This window comes from Kryptolebias marmoratus, linkage group LG17 (assembly GCF_001649575.2).
Source record: "Kryptolebias marmoratus isolate JLee-2015 linkage group LG17, ASM164957v2, whole genome shotgun sequence".
Classification (NCBI taxonomy): Eukaryota; Metazoa; Chordata; class Actinopteri; order Cyprinodontiformes; family Rivulidae; genus Kryptolebias; species Kryptolebias marmoratus.
The window spans coordinates 18,849,666-18,872,229 of NC_051446.1; the positions used below are offsets into that span (position 1 = coordinate 18,849,666).

General features: G+C 38.1%; 1 long non-coding RNA gene across 2 annotated transcripts in view; it reads left to right on the forward strand.

The window, feature by feature from the left end:
• Positions 1 to 22,564, forward strand: part of LOC119617847 — a 150,866-nt gene that overhangs the window by 82,666 nt on the left and 45,636 nt on the right. For both annotated transcript variants that reach the window (XR_005234268.1, XR_005234269.1), the window contains exon 3: positions 18,855 to 18,919. This is a non-coding gene — a long non-coding RNA (uncharacterized LOC119617847). The remainder of the gene's footprint in view (positions 1 to 18,854; positions 18,920 to 22,564) is intronic.

Here is a 22,564-nt window from a genome sequence, read left to right on the forward strand (position 1 = left end):
AGAGAGGATGATGGGAAGTGACAGTGGTCTGTCAAGACGCAGTGGCTGCCCAGAGTAGTGTGAAACCCCATGCTAGAAGGTGGCAGAACAGAGCGAGCTGTCAGAGCAGGAAAGTGCCTTTTAATACATCGAAAAGAAAAGGAATCCGCCTGTCAGACCTGCTCAGTTGGTCAAGGGAGGAAGAGAAAGGATGATGGGGTAGGTGCAGACGTGGTCGAGCTGGCCGAAGCCCAGCCACGCCACTGGCTTGGCTACAGGTACAAACCACAACGTCGACTGAGATGGACTGTCAGCTGCTTGTGGCTGCTTCCAGTTCCAACTGGTTCCTTTTGCTGTGACAATTCATTAATCAGTTTGACAGATGTGGCCTTATTACATGGAATATTTGACACTTGAGCAATTGGATTGTCTACTGCATCTTATTATAAAAGCAATTCAAAGTGAATTCTGGTCCTCTTGGTGTAATTCACAAAAGCCGGGTGCCCTGCAGTGACCTGGGGAGAAAAGCACAACTTTTGAATGCCTAAATGTATAAACTATTTATTTAAAAAAAAAAAACATCATTAATGTGCTATTTCTTTATTTCTTCTCCATGCACAATATAAAATTGTCAGCTTTTGATTTGAGGAATGATATATAGACTGACCTAACAAAGGATCAAGTGCCCATAAGACAGACAGCTAATAGATAGAGAAGCAAGAGGAGGCTCATTTAGAGAGGAAGGGCCGTTTGTGCTGCCAATATGACAAAAGAAAAGTCGACAACCATTGATCTGCGCTCACGGATGACAGCTTAAAAATTCAGCAATAATCATGACAAACGAGGGGAGCCATCGCAGCCAGAATATTATCAATAATCAGCGGCTGAGAAGAAATGCCAAGGTCAGAGAGAAAAGGCTACTGAAGTTGTCTGTAACAGTGGACTCTGCCAGGTGATATATTGGTAAAGATAAGGGGAGCAGCCTTTAAAGCAAGGTAAAAGTTGCTAATTAAGTTTTGGATCCCACTGGGATATGAATGTCCCTCAATATAGATTCCTTGCAAGAGCCCAGTGAATGCCAAGGCCAAAGAAACCATTATGTAACGGAGTGTCTGGTGGCTCTGATTCCTCACTGGGGAACCAGTGGACGGATTTAATATATCAATAACTCAATCTCTTTTCTAAGGAAATCTGGAGAAGGCTGAGGGATTAGCAACATCATTTTTTAGGACAAGTCGGTGTCGACGTGAGATCTGACTAAAGGGATTTATACAGTTTTGAGTCGCCTGTCATAGTCAGGGTCACAATGGGAAAGAGAGTCTGGCCTCTGTACTGCTTTTATCCAGCTCGTAGTTCTGGATAAAAGGCAAATGGGAATGTAAAGCCTCAAGCTGCAGGTCTGACCTCCAAAAAGAAGATGACCAAGATGCACTCTTAAACTGTTTCAACTTCTCAACTCTCTTGACCGAGAGTTCCATACTAAAAAGTTTTTTAAAGTGCTGACCTTTTCACTCTCACAACCGGCCTCCCTATGTATTTTCTGTTTGTATCTCGGTTCATACGGTGAATATATCTTTGGTAAATTGACTGTGAGCAGTCTTAATTTAAAACATATTTCTTTTGGTAGTTTCAGTAAAAGGTCATTCTCTGGTTCATAAAGTACAACCCCCTGATGAAATTTCAACACTCATTGTAAAGCTTTTACTTAGAACACTAAAACAGTTCACTTACTTTCATGTAAACTTTCAATTTTTAATTAATTTTGTTAATGTATTTGTCTTTAAAATTACCTTCCACTTTACTAGCACAACTCACAAGAAGCTGAAGTTGCCTTATCAGTGATGTTGACTGAACCTGAAAGATAAATGCCTAAAATACAAAAGACAGCCACTCTGGTTCTGCCACACTGACTTTGACTGATCTTCTTAAAAATGTAGATCAAGAACTTGATAAACCGATGGACTTCAGATTTAAGATAACCAAAATAGTTTGGGCCCTAAATTGCTTTGCATTTCACTGTCAGTGACAAATAACAGTCGTTAGCTACAGAAAACTCAGATTTTCCTAATAGTCCAGTCAGCTTTCATTATTTTTATTTGTTTTACTATTTAAAACGATGCTATTTCACTTTCAAACACTTTGTATTGAAATGTCAATGTCAGAAACTTGCAGACAGTAATCATTGGGCATACATCAACAACTGATTGCATTTTGGAGTCAATCCCATTCAAAATGCCTGCCACGGCAAACTGACCTTAGAAAACACAGAAAGGCTATTGTTCAGTCAATTTTACATAAGTTGTGATCAATTATGATCAATCAAATATCTGAGTCACAACACATAGCCTACTCCAAGTTCTACTCATTGGTCAAAATTTTTACTGTTTGAGTGAACCCTGTTTGTCTGTTAGCAAAATATCCCATAAAACAGTAGGCAGACTTTATAAAAACTTTCAAAGACTAATGCATATCGACAAGTAATTAACTTTTGGAGTCCATCCTATTCAAGATGGACAACTAATCAACACTACCCATTGCAAAAATGGCTATACCTCAGTCAGACCTAAAATTTGATGTGATAGTAGCTGGGAGTTATTCATAACACATACTCTGAGGGTGACATTTTGTTATATTGAACAAGATTGTGCATAATGTTATTTTCAAGAGTTGACCAAAACAGACACAACTTGGTCCTTTTTCAATATAAGATCATATTAGTCCAAAACTCTAGTATGAATGGTGGTGGGAGATATGCGTTCTTTCAAGGAATGTTAGGCCTTCAACTATTTATAGTACGATAACTGACCTCCAACTCAGTTTGGTTTAAATAATTAGACTTAGTTCTTTTTACATGTATGTCTAGCAAGTTGCATAACACTTCTGTCCTTGGGTATTAGCTACTCTAACTGAATGAAGATGAATTTGAAAGTGGTAGAAGGAGCTGCTGGCACAGTCAACAAAGCTTATTTCTGTGTAATGCAAATCATGTAATGGAACTGTTAATTTGAACAAAACAACCCTCATGCAGGTTGTTCAGCTAAGGTTCAATGAGCCACAAGGTCAAAAAGACAAGAGAATAATTTACTAGTTGTGTCATGCTGTTGTGATTGAGTCGTCATCCTGACTTTGGGACTTGATTTGTGGCCTCTTTGTGAAAAGTGGCATGTGGCTGCAGGTATGCACACTTCAGGGAAGGTGTGCTTTCTCACATCTCTGCTCCAAACTAGCACACTGCTGATAACAACGTGAGATATTAATCCTCAGCTGGTGAAAATCATCATGCAGCAAAGAGGCGAATCCTTGGTTGAGGTGTGAAACAATTAAGTGTCCGCTCTTGCTCATTTGTTAAAACGTGTTTGGCATCCTTGCCAGGTCTATATAATGTTCACATCCATTCACACAGAGCAGTAATTTTTTTTTCAAATGCTGTTAGCATCATTATGCTATGTCGTCTCAAGAGGGATGATTATTCTGCTGCCCCGACGCTGCCCACACACTTCCTTTGCCTTTGCTGTAAGAATAAAGCACAGTTCCTGTTTTTCTGGGAACATCTGTAAGAAAAAAAAAAACAGCCCAAGGTAAAAACGATGACTGCAACCTGGCAGAAGATTAAACAGGCCCTCCGAAAAAGCCATTAATAATTCTCATATTTTGGAAACAGACCATACATACAGAATCCGTGGTATTTAATCTCCTCTCTCAGCGAATAAAAAAAGGTCAAATGGGAGGGAGAGACTTTTTTTTTCCCTTCCCCAGCTCAGAGTGATGGGCCAGGGTTTTCCAAGGCACACCATTTGTCTGTCAGGACTGTGAGCAGGGCCAGTGATTTAGTTTCCATCACACGAAGCTCATGTCCGGTTGATGATACTGCCAGGCGGGATATAGGGAGAATTTGTCACCAGGAGCTTTGACAGGGAGATAATTGCTGATAGTTAGCAGAATAATAGGATATGTGCTTTTACTAGTCTCACAGGGTTTAGAGAATTTTTGTTTTTCACCCATGAGGGGCTTATTTTCTCTCCTAATTTCGATACTTACTGTATTTAAATACAATCCCAATTGTAAAAAACTTGTGATATTTGTAAATGCTAATTCAAAGCAGAATGCAAAAGTTTGCAAATCTCATAACCCATATTTTATTTTCATTGGAACATAGAAAACATCAAATGTTTAAAAAATGGAACCATTTCTTTAAAAAAGAAAGATCATTTTGAATTTTATGTCAGCAACACCTCAAAAAATATGTGACAGGCCCATGTTTCCCACTGTGAAGCATCCCTTCTTCTTTTAACAACAGTCTGTAAACATGTAGGAACTGAGGAGAGCAGCTGCTGCAGGTTTTGGAGGGAGTGTTGTCCCACATTTGTCTGATGTAGGATTCTAGCTGTTCAACAGTCCTGACTCTTCTTTAGTGAGAGGTGTGGACTGCAGGCAGGCCAGTTCAGCACCTGGACTCTTCCACTACGAATGCGGTAGCAGTTTAGCATTGTCTTGCTGAATTATTCAAAGCCTTCCCTGAAAAAGGCTTCACCTGGATGGAAGCATATGTTGTTCTAAAACCTGTATATACTGTTGATGGTGTGTGTGTTTCTGGATGGTGTTGACATATGACTTCTACTTTGTATGATAGAGCTTTAACCTGCGTTTGTGGTGAGCTGTGTTCACAGACAATGATTTGTGGAAGTGTTCCTGAGACCATTACTAATATTCATTACAGAATCAGACCTGTGTTTGATGCAGTGCTGCCTGAGGGTCTGAAGATCAAGGGTATCAAATGTTGACCTTTGACCTTATCCTTTGCACAGAGATTTCACCAGATTTTTGATGAACATATGAACTGTAGATTAGATATTTAAAGTCTTGCTAGTTTTCCTTTGAGTAACATTATTCTGGTTCCACAATTTTTAGATGAACTTTTCGCAGGCTTGTAAACCTCTATCCATCTTTATTTCTGAAAGTTATCTTCTTTAAAATGCTCTTTTTATACCCAGTTCTCTTAATGACCTGTTGCCAATTAACCTTATTAGTTGCAAAATGCTTTTCCAGCTGTTTCTTACTTGTATCAAATTCAGATTACTTTTTTTTCCTCCCCAAACTGGTACATTGTTTTAGTTTCAACATTTGATATATTTACTATATTCTATTGTGAACAAAATATGGGTTCCTGAGATTGGCACATCATTGCATTCGGTTTTTAATTACATTTTGCAGTGTTCCAACTTCTTTGGCATCTTCCAAAACCTGAGTGACGTAGTGAATTTGCAAAGGTCAGAGAAGAACCTTCTGACCAATAAGCCTGTCTCACCCAACCTCAGCACCTTTTGCCAAGCTGCATCTGAAACTCTGCCTGTGGCTGAAAGACAGCTCATCACGGCCCAACATAGAACATCAAACTTACCAGGAGTAACAGCCTTTCTATTACTATTACTATTCCTTTTGTTGACCATCGACTGTGACCTCCAGTTTTTAACTGCTCTGCATTTTTAAATTTTCACATTTTCATTTTTTTAGCAAGCCTTTGAATTCATTTAAGGTCTTCTCATGTTTTGTCTGGAGGCTAATTTGGATACCTTTTTAAAAGCATTCATCCCAATTACTGTGAATGAGCAAGCCAAGGTTGAATATATATATCTGAAGTTGCCCAAAGTGTTTCTTAATTTGCCTTTCTAATGGTACTGACATCCCATTGGGAAGATAAGTATTGTCTGTTTTATGTTTTCTTCAGTTGTAAGACAATGAAGATCTTTGTTCACACCTAATTTGACCCAAATGTTGGCAGAATACACACACAACCTTCACTGAGTGTCTTACAAAAGAGACAGGTCACAGCAGACAGCTGTAATAGATGGAGTAGCAAAAGAAGCGGTGCAGATAAGAGAAATGTGCCAGAAAACTCAGCTGTGGGGGTTAGGGAATAATCTCTCTATAAACGCCAGCAGTGGGTCAGAGAATGCCCCCACCCCCCACCCACCCTCTTTTCCTCCTGTGTGTTAACTAAGGCTCACCAGAGTGCTGCTTGAACTCAGGGCTGGCAGAGCCATGGAGTTGGAACCGAACTCTCAGCAGCTCTGCGACCCGGCTGAACCTAACTCCAGCAGCTACTTTCAGTCACGGTGGGGGCTTTACGAGGGGAGTGTGTGTGTGTGTGGTGGTGGTGGGGGAGTTCGGACTCCTGAAGAAGTCCTCTAAGCCAGCGAGGGGTTGATTTCGGCAGATTTACCCCCTCCCTGCAATATTACAACTTTGAAATAAAGCACAAATAATCTCTGTTGGGAACGTCATGAAATATTTATTGCTGTTATTTCAATCGATGTGGTTTTATGTGCCGCTTGTGTATTAAACACTCTCCATTCTTTTTTCTTTCTGTTCTTTTCTTTTTTTCCTTTCAAGGATGCACAAATGGATAAATCTTTTTACTATGCAAAATGTGACATTTTTATTTCTTGAGGGTCATGGACATCAGTTGTTTTCAAACACAGATGTGGCTCATGGCGTCAAATGAAAAGAGATGGAAAGTCATGTAGGTCCCACCTAGAAACAGGACTTAGCCCAATGACTTGCCTCGTTCTAACTAGGCCTAATGAAGGAGGGGGGGGCTTTCCGAAGTCTCAAGCATGCAGCCAGGCATTACCGATTAGGTCAGTGGAACGGCCGCTGGGCTGAGCATGATGGATTACCGGTGGAATGAGTTTCTGCCAGCGGTATTGTGAAATCTTTTCATTGTCACTGACGGGGCCTATGAAGGAGACTGATAAATGAGGGAGCAAGTGTCAGAAACGCCCTTCTTTGCCCTGCTATGGCTTTAATATCTCCCCAGCTACAGAGCAGAAAGTATTGATAAAAGCAAAAGTTTAAAAAAAAAAAGGTCTGTGAGAGCCAGACTGAGTGAGATGGAGATGATTAGAGCAGCTTGCTGCTTTACTAACATGAGCTTTGTCGCTGTAAACACTACGAGAGGCTAGTGGTCGTACTGGGAAAAGGGAGCAGGCTTTTATGTGAAGCGGGTGTTACCTCGGTGACACTGTGCTGTGATGAATGCGTTGCTTCCATCTGGTTTCAGCACATGTAATAAATTTCTGGACTCATGTTTGACCTCTCTCACTTAGCTTAGCAGCTACATCTTTCACATTGGGAACATCCAAGAGGGAATCACAATTACAGAAGACTGAAGGAAAGACTGCATGCCTAATAATTTTCAGGTGTTTTTTTTTTTCAATCTTTCTTAGTATCTGATGCATCAGAAAGAAGTGTTTTAACTAAAGGCAATAAGTATCTAAAGTCCTGATATAAGATCATTATTGAAACTGGAGAATCACAGAAAGTAAAAGATCTCAAGCTCAACTGTCTTCTCAAATATGGCTTGTATTATTTTAAATGATTTAAATGCAAAATTATATGGGCATACATTATTAAATAATTTAAAATTATACACTTATGTATTTAAATGATTAAAACTTTAGAAATTAAAGACTTAGCATTCCTTAAAGGAAAGAATATCTCTCACATGCTATTTTTTCCCTCACCTTATGGTTGAGAAATGACAGTAATTGCCATTTTAGTTAAACCTTGAAAAAAATCAGTTATGCACAAGATCACAAGATTGCACATAACATGTCATGCTCAGGCTTTGTGTTGTGAATGACTCTCAGCTACAACCACATCAGATTTTAGCTCAATCTGTAAAATTCAGAGCTGTAGCCATGTTTGTTTGCTTTTTTTTTTGTCAGTTAGCTGTGGCAGCCATTTTGAATCAAGTCAAATCCCAAAGTTAATCTGTTGTAGAGGTACTTTCAGTGATGACTTTCTGAAGGTTTCATGAGATGCTTTGCTAACAGTCATATAAACCCACGCACACTCATTAGAGAAAAACATTACCAATTATACAATGCACAGTAAGTTGTCTAAATTAGTCAATAAAATTTGACCAGTTATAGCTAGATTTTTTAAAATGCTGAAATAACCTAAACCAGTTAAAAGATTATCAATATAATGGATCATTAATTGCCATTGACTGATTGTTTCAGTGCTTTTCTCTAAAGATCAGCAATGATATAACAACTACAACCAAAACAACAGAAAAATAAGTGAGTAAAGTCAAACATGCACCCAGGCACAGCGTTTCCATTATTCCCCTCTTCCTCCGGCTTTGCGGTCTGACCTTGCAGCTTCTCTGCTCCATCCATCTTGGGCTGTTTAGCCATTTCACTGGATACATACTGCGCAGATTAACACAATTCATCACCACAATCATCCTCGATTCATCACCCCTCCCAATGAATGTTTTGACATCTAGTTAATTTTCTGCTGATGATTTATCAAATTATAATTACCATACTCTGAAGGAGTCATTCATTTTGTTGATACATGATAATGATGCCAAAGTGGATTGAATTTTAAGTAAGTTCTCGGTGGTTATAACGAATGCGTTATTGTGAGTAATGCCTTACAATTTGGTTGCCTCCAGCAGCAGAAAGTCTGCGGCGTTCGTTACTGTTGTTACAATCAATCCAAACACTAGTAGATTGTAAATTCTACTTTTTTCTTTTTTAAATAACAAATTGTTCAACGGTTGCATCCAGGACATGTGAAAGTACTGAGTTTCAAACCTGTGATGAAAAGTGCTTTCTAAATAAAAAGTGCAATAATTCAGACTGGGCTGCTGTTATACTATATAGAAGCTAAGATTTGAATCACTTTAGGTTTAGTTGCAGTGTTTAGTTACTTTATTAGGAGGTTCGTGAAATTACTATTACTCAGCTATGATGAGTATAAAGACTTATCAGCAGGGCTGCAAGATAAAGCAACAAATATCACCTGTGTGATGCTAGTATGTGTGCCATTGACCTTTTGACACTTTTAGTGAGGGCTTCCACTGAAAGCAGCTCTACAGTAAGATAAATGACTGATCATAAGTATGTTATATATTCATTTGCATTATCTAATGAGTGTATTTTGATGTAGGTGACAAAAGATAAACACATTGGCTGTTTATGTTGAAGGATAGGCTAGTACTGAGTCAAAGTCTTCAAAATAAGCTGATTTTATTGCTCTTATAAACAAAAGCAGCAATAAATATAATTTTCCTTCCTGACTGTTTTACCCTTTCACCTCCTGCTTGATGTTTGTCCCCTCTATTCCTACTTACCTTGATCAGCAAGAAATGCATGGTGGGCAACCTTGTGAGGGCGCGCCTCCCCACTCCAGACTTGTCAGCCCTAATTTTCCGCCATTTGGTGTGAGATATTTGCCTTAGTGGAGGGGCTCTCAAGGTCAGGGCCTGGTAATTTATGTTGCTTATTCATCACTTTACCGTGTCTTTTCTGCACCCCCTCCTTACACAACAGGGATTGTTTGGATAAATTGTTTAAAGATTTACTGTAGTTCTTAAGGACTCTGAGAAGCGTCCCCTGCTGCCTAAGCTTAATATCTCTGCCTCACTGGAGGCCCAGAGCTGATGACGCACCGCTGGTCTTAGACAAAGATCTGTTGTTTTTGGTTTTTTTGGTCCTAGGCTTGATGGAGGGAGCATCTCCTATCAACAACTAGAGTAAAAAAAAATACACTTATGTTCTCCTTTGCACTGAATAACATTTTATATTGTTTGTTTGTTTTTTAAAAAGGGACATGTTATCTACTTCTTAGTCCATGTCACCATCATTACAGAATGACAAACTAAAAGATGATTTACTTATAAATGTAACAAGTGTCCCATTAGCTTTAAATGATCACTATTTGCTTCTCATAGTTTCCCACAAATTCCTTTTTGGGGGCAGAAAGTGTTGACGGGAGTACAAACCTTAAAATAAAACTTGAACATGTACTGAAGTGAAACCTTAAAGCACACAGAGTGTCCGTTTTCCTGTGCCACTGCAGTGCTGCGCGCCCTTGACGCCTGTCACCCAAGGTGCAAATAAACAATGGGCTCATTTGAACACAAAGGAATGATTATGGGGGACGTTTAATCCCAGCTTGACATGTCAGCAGGCTGCATGGGCGACAGGTTTCAAGAGAGGCTTTGAAGTGGCAATCTTTTCAGATTCTTTGGCTCGTTACACAATGAAGAACACTTCACGTGTAACTGAAGTAGGCTGGGAAATGATTGTTAATGTTGTTTATGGGCCTGCAGTCGACTTTAAAATGTTTGCATTCACAAGGCCAGGTGACGGAGAAGAAATGCAACAGGAAACTCTTGGTCACACAATGTTTTTTTATATATATATATATATATATATATATATATATATATATATATATATATATATATATATATATATAATATGAAAAGAAGAACAACTCATAAATAAAAAAGACAAAATACTAGAAAGGAATTGAAAATCACATGGACCAAAATGTTTAATTATTTGATGAACTCCTCAAAAACATTATTATTTAGAAATTAAATTATAGTAATCAAAGTCATGCCAAGATAAGAGATAAATAATCGTTTTAACATTCCTTGAAGAATTGCATATTGCTGCCTACCTTTAATGGCAGAGTTTTAGACTTGGATCCTCTTGTGTTAAGAAATGACAGACTTGTAGCCGTTTTGGTCAAATCTTGCAAATAAACATTGTGTGATCTTATGCAACATTGTTAGATGTCATGCTTGAAGGATCTGTTGGGAATTACTTTCAGCCTCTACTACACCAAATTCTAGCTCAAAATATGTAAAATTCACCAAGTCATGGCAATTTTTGTGTTTTATAATCTAATCAGCTGTAAATGTTTTTCCAGCGTTTTCTTTCTCAATGTTTCATTAAAATCCATCCTGTGGGTTCCTGAGATACTTTGTTAAAAGTCAGTTGGTTCCAGATAGTTACTGACAAAATGTCAAAGATCTTGTGCAATTTGTTAGTGCTCAGAATATGTGTGAGGGATCCATCTTAGTTACTACCACACTAAATCTCAGATCAGTATCAATGAAATTGTCTGAGTTATAGCCAATTTTGTTTTTTGATTTCAGGTGGCTGTGGCGGCCATCTTGAACTGAGTTGACTCCAGAAGTTAAGCAGATGTAGATGTACATCCAGTGTTTTTTTTTTTTCTTGAAGTTTCATTAATGTTCATCCAGTGGTTCATGAGATATTTTGGTAGCAACAAAAACACAATGCCTTCCGCCTTTTGTCGGCAGCAGGCGATAATTACTCTTTGCTGATTCATAGAAGAATCTTTTTCTTTTCAGATATGTTGAATTCTTCTGATCGCTTCCTATTGGCAATACGTCTGTCAGTTCAGTCCTTTATCATCCACAAACAATAGTCCTAATCTCTTTGATCGTGCACTGTGAACAAGTGGAGAGGAATGTGAATGACATGCTCACAGTAAACATAGTAAACGCATCTGTGAGGACAATGTGCGGTGGAGGAACCAAAAAAAAAAAAAAAAAAATGCACACAGGGCAGCTGGAAACCTTTTAATTAGTGCTAATTACCTTAGCAGAGGAACGTTGGGAGGCTTGAAAGGATTTGTGTCAGCGGATGAGAGATCAAAGATTGAGGTGGTCATGTTTTGTTCTGCTGAGTCAAAAACTAATAAGGAGGGTGATAATGGGGCCCCGGAGAATGACGACCCAGGAGGTGGTGTTTAATTCCCTTGCAAGCCTAATTCCTCTTAAGCAATCACATTTTTAAGGTTTCAGTAAGCTTTTAAGAATGAAGCTCAACATCAACTGAGTGTTTGAAAATAATTTCACAGTAATAGCGATTCTGTTATCATTAGTTACATTTTAAATGATTTAATACTATTATGTCAAATTGCCTTGTCAGCTTGCAAATTTTAATTTTATGATTGTTTAAGGCATAAGTTCTGGACGTTTTCCAGTCACATGCCATCAACCCAACCTGTGTGGTGGTATCTTCTTTTTTTTTTTTTTTTCTAGAGGTGGGTCAAATCTAGCTTAAAAGTCGGTCCCCTTCACATCCAATTCACTGTCACAATTTTACCTACAGGCAACCTCTGCTGAGCCCCGGTCATTAATCAAAGCGGAGTGCTGTCCTGACCTCAGCCCCTTCCCTTTGAAGTGCTATGTTCTCTGCAGCATGAGGAAATCATTTGCTGCCTGATTCAATGAGCCATCAGTCGAGCCAGCAGACCTAATGACATGTGAGAATATTAACCTCCTACCACCAAGAGTGCTTCTGCTTGGGAAGCAGTCTATTATTCATCCAAGGTTTTACTTAAACACTCAGTTCTTTTTACAGCCCTGTCTATCTGGTACAAAATCTGCAGCCATGAATTGCTCAGTTGGGATATGAATCTAGATATAGTTGCCTTTTATATTAATTAGAAATTCCGTTTTACACAAAAAGAAGAGCCATTCTAAACCCAGATGCAAAAGGGGTCATGTCATTCTATCTATGGCTTGTTTACACGAGCACATGTAGATGTAAAACTGGCTACTTTTTCAATTATGTTTAGTTGACAAGACAATAAATAGTAACTTTAGAGATTTGGACAAACAGTGCTCGTACTTATTTAATCTTGGCTCAAATATATTTTAAGAAAAAATAAGTTATTTTCTAACAAGTCCTCAGAATTCATGCTCCAAATGTCATGTAAACTGAAGAGCTAGCAATGGCTAAACATTTATGGGTATAGGTAAAATTACATTTAACAGTGCAGTTTGTGTGATTTAGTGACGTTTAGTGGCAAATCTACAGATTGCAAGCAACTTTATACCATTCTACAGAATGTAGATGTAACTATAGTGGTAATTAAAAACAATAAACAAACAAACTAGTCCTAGTGCCAGTAATTATTTGGCTGTTTATTTGCTTATTTATCATCACTAGTCAAATTTTAATTTTCCTATCATGTGATTTAGCTTCACAACATTCATATATTTTTTGCAATTGCACAAAGATTTGCTTAAACGCTGCACACTGAAACATATATGTTTGAATGTTTTAGAAAGTTCTTTACAAAGTTGTTAAAGATCTGTTAACAAGAGTCCTTTTTGACCAAAGAAAGACTTTTTTTTCTGTTATGAGTTATCTATGACACTATTAATGATTTTTAAACATGAGGACAATATTACATCAGACCTCAACTACAAGAAATCAGTCAAATTTTACCCAACAGTGTCATGTCTTTTTAAATGAATGTAAAAGCATTATGTATTTACAGCTGTGCTCCTGTGTGCCATTCATTATAGTTTCCTATCTTGACAGGCAATACTGAGGAACATCCAGTCCATTACACACATATGAGCCCCATCACTCTTGTAGTATTGACAAAATCATCAGACGTTTTTCCCTGGGCTCCCTGAGCAGAATTCAGATTTGACTGCCATTCCCTACCAAGAATGGCCTTGTTAGGGGTACAAACATGACTTCTCCAGTCTGCAGCTTGTTGGGACCTTTTACAGTGATAAACCATTACCTGTCAGTGGATAGATCATGGGCTCAGGTTTGGACTGATTTGGAGAAAGCATATCCAAGTACATTATATCCTATTAGTGCACTCCAGTTCTGTTAATTGGAGTCATACTTATCTCCATATTGGAAACTGCTGAGCAAAATTTGTGGATCTTCATAAAGAACTGCATCATTAAAAGCTTTACAGTTTGATGATTATTAACATGTTTACAGTTTGACACATCTCAGTATATATTAATGCCTTGCATACCAAATACATAAATTCATGTTTTCATAACTAAATAGTAGTCAGACCAATGTGAACATTTTATCATATAAATGTATTTCATATAAAAGCAGCACTTTTTGTTATCAGTGACCGAGCTACCCATTTCAGTTTTGCAGATGCTATGAGTCCATAAATCCCATTTTACTGTGTCCTGCATTAGCCGTCCACTCTTTAGGAACTACCATGTTTTTCTTTGCCCTTGAGCACAACTGGATTGCTGACACACACTCGTATTCATGTTTTGTGTCAAATGCACCTCAGCATTTAACTCAAGTCGGCAGATTACACTTGAACACGGGTGGCTTCTGATACTTCAGGTCCCATCTTGGCTTTTGCATTTGTCTTAAGATGATATGTTAATGGGCTGGCTTCCTGAAGGCTTTTACAGGCATGGCTAATGAGCTCCTCCCATAGAGATACCTTCTTGTCCAGGCTCTCATTTAGATGATTCAGATGATCTTGCATTAAAATTTAGCTTGAACGAGTTATTAACCCACAACCTGGGTGACCAGGGTTCACATTTTGTTCTGATCTCTACCCCTCAACCAGTGCAGAATGATTACGCCTACCAACTTTGATTGAACAAGGCTCCTGCACTGAATAGCTCTGAGGGTACCACAGATGTTGAGGACTTTGACTGAAGCAAAGGAAACCAGATTAACATGGGACCAACTGAAGAGGGCCTCCAGAACAGAGTCCACTGGTGGAGTGTAGTTGCTGCCACAGATATATCTGCAAACTCAAAAATAATGCAATGTTTGTCAACTGTTTATTTTAAAAAAATAAGAAATAAAACAATTAAGTACTTTCAAACCCTGATTTTGATGCAAGTATTAGGTCCTCATGGCCCTTGAGTGACAATTTAAAACTAAATGTGAATAGCGGCAAATATCACAGTATGTCCTCAAAACGACCATTGTCAGATGGACAGATGGTCAGGCTGATGTTGACTGTGAATTGGGCCGTTTTGCCTGAGCTTTAATTATGTTCTGGTTGTAGAATTTCTGCTTTAATTTATTGCTAAACAATTGAGTTTTTTGTGTTCCTCAAGATTGCAGAAATTAGGTGGGAGTGAAAATTAACAAAAGGTTTTTCATCAAAGATTTTATGCAAGTAGTACTTTGTGATAAACTGAAAAAGATCTGATTTGTGCAGTAAAATATTTTTAGCAGTCTTTTTTTTGTTCATTATAACAGTAACATTTGCCTAACAAACCCTAATTGCATGTTGAAAAATGCATTCATATAAAACAACAACAATCGGGAGGGTGCAGGAGGAACATGTGAGGTCCTCATAAAAGTGTTATATAAATAATGAATAGTAAATATCATTTGCACCCTTGAATCAAAAATGTTTTGTTGCACAGGGAATTCATGAAGTAACACATCTAGCCCATTTTAGTTCATCATATGCGTTATCTGTCCGTTACTGTCGAATATCAAGACTGCCTTCCTCCTTGTCAAAAACTGTAGTAGAGAAGCCTGGATTGACACCAAGTGGAACGTCATCTGACAAGTGATAAAAAAGTGTTTTGGCATGTTACGGGCCTTGTGGGCTGGCCTTAGTACCCCACGGTCGTGGGTTGAGGACATCCGACCTGAAATGCATGCAAACTAATGGCCAGCATGACTGACATTTCCACCGATGAGCCCAAAGTGTTCGCCCGTTGTCAGCAGGAGTTTATCAATAGGCACGTCTGCATATGCAGTCGTCTATCGATCCATCCATCTCTGTCCGCCCCTCTCTGCATCACTGTAGCTGTCGGTTGTCATTCAAAGAATCGGCTGTGAGGAGTGATGGCTGCAGAAGCCTGCATTTGCAATCCTTCCACATTGGGGAAAGGATTTTGAAATAATGACTGCATCATTTTGTGAGATCATGAGGAACTCTTACCTTCTCTTTGACTCAGAACTGTTTTCTTTCAAAGCAGCCTTGCTTTTAGCATCTTGAGTTTATTCAAGTTCTTGCAATGAGATGCATATATGTTGTCTTTCATCTTTGTCATCACTTTTACTTTCATTAATGAATGCGAGGTAGCCAAATCTTGTTTGCACTACTCGCCCATGGAGACTGACTTGGTGCACTGAGTGTACTGGTAACAAGGCCCCAGGTTAATTGCAGCAAGTACCGGAGGCCTTGTCTCTTCTGATAACATGCAGCCTTAGAGCAGAAAGATGCTTTGTGATTAGAGAGAGGGGCCAGGTAGGTGACAGAGGTGAGGATAAAGAAGCCAGATCAGGTCTCTAAGGACAGAAAGGTGCAAGTCTATTGAGAATTGAGGTAAACAAGATTGTACCTGTGAGCGAGATAGACGCTGCTGCCCTCAGGTCATTACAGCCCTTCAGGAGGCAAAAAGCACCCCTGCAACTCAATGCCTAACAATGTCCATGTGATAATAGGGTTACTATTTTGCCCTTAACTGCCATCCAGTCAAAGCGATATTTCATAATGAGCGCACATTCAGCGGTTTAAGGAGCAAATAGTGATTGAATTAATGAAACTGCTGTTTTTATGCAATGAAGCAACGCGATAACAAGTCCATCCCATTTGGCTAATCAGTGTTATTTAGTGCATAAAAATGAATTTAAAAATGAATTGTAATGACAGGTTCATTGGCAATATATAATTATTACACCTAAAGCGTTAAACCTGGCTCGAGCCACATCTCCCATGGCAGTGAATTTAGCTGATTAAATCACTGGGTGCACACAGCAGTGGTGACATGAAAACAACAATTAATAAGCAAACCCCCAGTGCACAGCGGCTCCATTTTAACCAGGCTGCTAATAACATTACATGGCAAAAATATCCTAATCAGACAGGTGAAAAGGGATTTGGAAGCAATTTTATTTTTTTCATCAGACTGGGCTGTTAGCCAGTAGACAGAACTATGTACAGTATGTAGGGTTTTTTATATATATAAAAAAAACACCCTTCATAATAAGTTCTTTAACTTATGCTATAGGAAGGATATTGGTTCTGTTTGTATTGTAATATTTATCTTGACATTTTTCTCTCTATCTCGAGCATTTCCCTTCACTCCCCCCTCCCCTTCAATGCCCAATCACTCACAACGAATGCACATTAAAAAGGATTTGTTCCCCAAAGAAGGTCGGCATTTGTAAGGCTACTGACAGATTTAAGTGTCAATTAAGATGATGTACAGTGGGCACATTATCATACAAGGTTGTCAGCCGGGGCCATTTGAGAGAAACAAATACCCAGAGCTTTACACCTTCCGCGGCTTGAACTTTGTATGGACCCACAGTTGCTATGAATGTCACAGTCAATCATTTATCCAGTTGGCAACCTTTTGCAGTGGAGCGCATTGAGATCAAGCAATTTTATACAAATAGCAAACACACATGCTCACACACACAAAAATCTGGTTTCCAAAAATGCCTTGTCATACTCAGTAGTGAGGTTCTGTCCCTGGCCTGTTCAGGGGTCTTAAACTCATTACTGCAAGGGGGAAAATTATACCTCAGTACAAGGATGATGGATGACAAGTTAAATTTGTGTCTAGGGACTGAAGGTGAATGGTGACAGAGGTATTTATCTTGAGAATGGAGGTTGGGGTCAGGCGAGGCTGGGTGCCTTAAGGCACAAGACATTGACAAATTTATCCAGTGGACCCCATTGCATGGGCCTTTTCTTTGTTTTGAATCCTGGCCACTTGCTAAGTGACCCACATCGCTCATGCTGCCAGCGTGTGAAGAATGCTCGCGCCACGCCGGTCGTCCCACCTCTGCCGAAGCTTGTTGTTCATTCTTCTGTGAGGCCCAAATCATTGACTCATTTTGAGCAATGTTTGTTTGGGGTTTTCAGGAAACGTTAGATTCTGGATCACTGGGTTAATTTGAGCTCTGAAAATTACAGAAGGCTTCAGAAAGATTTAACACAGCAGAGGTCCCATTTTGTTATGTTCTCAGCTGGCTTGTTGTTGATCAGGTACAATTTAAATTCAAAACTCTTCTGCCATTTATCATACGGTTATCCTGCATCCTTCCCCAAGTAGGGAGAAAAGGGACTATGTGCATGTGTCTGAACGGGGATCTCCTATGGAGAGAAAGGGGGAGCCATAGAGACCTCTAGTGGAGGATGGTGAAGTTTTTTAAGTTTATTTTACTTGTGTACTTTTTATATAAAATCTGTTTTTGTTTAAATGTTGCATCATTTATTTTTCATGATCTGACACGATCATTAAAAATGTTGCTCTGTGGTGAGAATACATGCAGGTCAAATTTTGGATCAAATTCATCATCAGTGTGCCTGTTTTTATCAAAGTTGCAATCTGCCAGACTTAACCAGGTGAAGCTTCGCATGTTGATGCAGTCACAAATTTGTTTAAAAAAAAAAAAAGACATGACATAACTAACCAGAACAACTAGTTGTATAAAATATATAAAGCAGTACAATAAAAAATGATTCAATTAAAGAGCTAAAGAAAAAACAGTGGCGTTAGTGTGCATTTTATCTAGGCTACAGAAATGAGGGTGGTGCAAAAATTAGCAAAGGAGGAATCTGAGCCGATTGTTTCTTTGCCAGTTGTGGATTTTTCTTCTCTTTGAAGGCTGTTGATAACAGAATCCAAAGTAATTCTTGAAGTTGTCTCTAATAACATAACAGAACACTGACAAAGGTCCATTCAAATTCCCCAGTGGAGCCATGCACTCGTTTAGCAATCTCATGATATGAAAGGAGGGAGATGTGGCTTATATCTTTTCTTCAGATGTCTGTTGTCTGAACCCATCTTTCTTCCTCTCATTGCTTTGCTCATACGAAACATCTCTTCATTTCATTCTTTACATTTTGTAAGTACGTCCCTTTGTGTTTTCTGCAGGACATGTCCTACTTTTGCTCTGGTCACCATGCAAAACCATGAATGCCAAGTGCTTAGAACAGGTTAAAAAATTTTTAAGTAATGTAGTTAGTATGTCCAGGAAATATAACTCTTTAAAGTGGAAAAAAAGAACTAAGTCTAATGAAAAAGGAAAACAGCAAAACTAAAAATGAATAAGACTGTTTATTACGTATTTAACAATCTTAATAGTTTCTCTAACTTGCAAGATAAGCAACTAAGTTTTGATTAAAGTTTGGATTTTGCTCAGACCTTTAAAGCAAGGAAAGTTTTAAGCCAATATAGCAACTAATGTAAGATAATTTAATTAATTTACACCAACAACTGATAATTAGCTGATTTATGGGTAATTTGTATTTTTGTTCCTTAGAAAAGAAGAGCTAACCAAGACTGCTGATGAGTCTTCAGAAGAAGAATGGACTGTAATCAGTTGAGGTATGTAATATTTATAATGAAATAATTTTAGCATTTCTAATATATTTTTTTAACACTTTACACATACTAGAAAACAGGCATTCTACATTTATATTTTTCGAGAAATTATCTATTTTGCAGCCAGTTCATTGACAATGAACATTTTGGCATTCCATATCTTGAGGATTAATTATGTTTGCAGTCATACAGTTGAAGGAAATCCCCTTAAATTGCATCTGCGGGTTTTTGTTATTGTTCCATGGTTCTCGTTTTTCAAATGAGGAATGTCTCGGTGCTGCATGTGATGCGAAGTAGTCATTTGTTTGTGCTTTAAAAAAAACAAAAAGTTTTCAGAGCCTTTAAAATTGCCAACCACTTCACCGAGCTCCATCCATCATTTTGTCAACACTCTGTTTTGGACTTACCAAACCTCAGCTAAGGGAGGACTCTAACATAGACAAAGTGGTTAGCTGCTTTTGCAAGGTATTTGTACCTCCCCTCTGTTGAGGGACCACCGTTTAGAAAGAATTTGTGAATTCTGAATGACAGGAAGTAAGTATTAGTCAAACAACCCACATGTCTTGAGCTAACGGCTACTGCAGTTTCTGCTCAGTAGCCAACATTAACAAAGCCTGTTTTTAAGATGGCTATCCAGAATTTGCTCTTTTGTTCAAGTACTTCATGACTGAGATAGTATGATACTATTACCATATTAATCAAAGCTGATGTAATTAACAGTCAAGCCATATTGTATTGTTTGCCAAAAAAAGTATTGGTTTTCTCTGTGAAATAAAGATGGAATAGTTAGATGATTGATTGCATTTCAACAAAACATACAGTTCTGTTACCCTTTCAGCAGTTATATAATGCTGAATGGATGCTTTATTTCCTCTTAATAATAGGATCAGTAGCTTTTTAGGGAAAAAAAACTGAAATATTATTTTTAAAAGAAAGATCAAATGCTTTACAGCGCCATGTTAATCGGCCTTTCAGAGTTTCTGAAGGATGTCATGACAGATCTGTTCAAACACTCCCGAGCCCCTTGTATCCATTAACAAGCCTAGACATTAGTATGCTTTCAGGCAGCCCTTGATAATGCTACGAGCTTTTTCCCCATGACTAATATTTACTTTAACCAGTTCCCCTTAAGTGCTGTTTTTAACAATGTAGGCACCATGAATCATTTACTGTACAAGAATACCTTAAAGGAAGCGTTTGCTTTGGAGACATTTGTGGTTGCTTTGACGCTCATGAAATGCATTATCTGAACGACAGCAGCGTGGGCTTCGCTGATGCAGTATTTATGATCTGTCACATAGCTGTGCATTGGGCCAAAAACGGGCCATTGTTTCTAAGTTAGACCCAAGACGCTGATTGTTGTAGGGCATAGCCAGGGCAGGGGGTATGTCAAAACAAATATAAAGTTTTAAACCCTAATCCTAATATATGTATGTGATGCAATTAAGGGCATTTTTTGAAAGAATTAAAATAATGAAAAAATACAAAATTAGGACTGAAAAATAATTTATATCCTTCTTATTTTGGCATAACAAGCAGATTGATATATATTTATTTATTGCTGGAAAAAGGGTCAGTCCAATAATTCATTTAAATTTGCTAAACTAACCAAACTACTAATCTTAAAGCAACATTTCAGATGTTTAGAAGTGAGATTCTGTAGAAAAGTTGTGAACAAATAATATCTTAGCTGTTGTAGATAAAGTTTAATTTTGTAATGACTGTAAAGATGAGCTAACAGCTACTTTATTAGCTGAGTCTGAAAACTGTTTATATCTAGACCACTGAGCAGTAACCCAGAAGTTAGAAACGGGACCAGATTCCCTGTCGGCTGGTCCCAAAACAGGTTTCCAGTTCCACGTAAATGGATAGAACATTGCCCTTGGTAAAGTAAAAATAAATAAATACACATCAGATTTTTTTTTCTTTTTCAGGTGTTGACTTATATTGATTCATGTAGATCTAACCTTCCTGCTGTATGTTCAAATATTAATTTCTCTAACATGTTTAGCTGTAATTAGTTATTTCATGCTCAAAAGAAAGTTTATGTAACATCATGATTCGGTGTAGAAAAGCACAAGGGACTTAAAGCCCCACACTGCTTGTGCTCAAATGCTTATGCCAAAAATACAATATGGCAGCTTCTGTAAACAGAGTCCTGCGCTCTTTGGTTTTCAAGATGAGAAAGTGGGGACAGTCGGTCTATTATAAATTAAAGCTTTGGTGGTGCCAAGACCAGAATGGAGTTCTGCCATCTTAAGACAACTATATTTTTAAAAATCAATTTGTCGTTTTGATGAACTTGTTTTCAGATTTATTAACTGCTGCAATGTTTTATACAGGTTTAAGGTTTGTTGAAATTAGAGAAGAAACTAAACTGAATCAGTATGATCAAAGTTCCTATTCTTTGGAGAAAATAAATACAAAAGCCACAGAGTAGACCAGTTGTAGGACTGGTTTGTTCTGCTGCTTTGCTAACGTCCATCGTCCTCCTTGAACTAAATAATTGAGATGTGTAATAACTGTGACAGAGGGCATTATCTGACCCATTTTTTTTTCTTCTCACATTGCTTTGTTTATACGTGGCTTCCTGTCATAATCCCCCACAAATCTCCAAAGTAAAATCCCTTTGAAGAAATTGCCTCTCGTAGCGTGATATCCCATGTAAAGGAGTTCTTTTTAATGACCAGAATCTGACCTCATTTTGTATGCATAAGCCTACATCAAAGTCGACAGCATCCGTCGAGTCTGTGTAGTGTTCGTCTGCTTGACAGCTTTTCATATTGAAATGACAAAACACATTCATGGAGGTCGTAATTGGTTAATTAGGTTCAGGCCTTTCAGTTTCATCTTGGACTGACCTTGATGAAGTGGACTATGACCACCATCAAGAAGCATATTTTTTACATTTCGTCTTTTTAAATAATCGGTAGATTAATGAGGCAACCTTGGTCCCTTTTTGTTGATTTGACTGCCTAAATAATACTGTGTATTTTTGGGTTGTTAAAACAGTTTATCAAATCTAAATTAAGGGTCAGATATGTTCATTCCTTGAATTTGTTCAAACTGATTTGTCCTATTATGGTTTGGGAGAAATTCAATTCCTCCCTCAGACACCCAGCTGCAGCAGCTAACAAAGTTAAAACAAACATGACCTGATGGAAATTATTTTAACTCCACATTATCACTTAGCCAAAGTCAGCTTCGTAAAAATGAATTTAGCTGTACTGTCATGCTTCTGCCAAAGATGAGCAGATAATTAAGATTAAGGCATGTTAAAGGGCACCTATTACCTTTTAAAGGGAACTGTTTGACCTGTAATTGTGTGCGTGAAGTATTTTGTCCAGGGGTGGAAATTAAAAAGCCATAGTGGCTGGTGGACAAATTTTTTTACCAGCCACTCAAATATTTTACCAGCCACTATTTTTTGTTGTGACAAAAGGTAATTTCATATGATGATGATGATGGAGGTGGGTGGAAGCAGTTGTGGTGCCCTACAAGCTGAACAACACCTCTTTCTGTACACTGCATGGAAATAACTAGACTTTTCTTATTTTATTTTATTTATTTTAAACCATTAAAAGATGCATATCTGTACATAAAAAATTCAGACAAGTGAAATTTATTTCTGTGGAGCGTTTTTGAAGG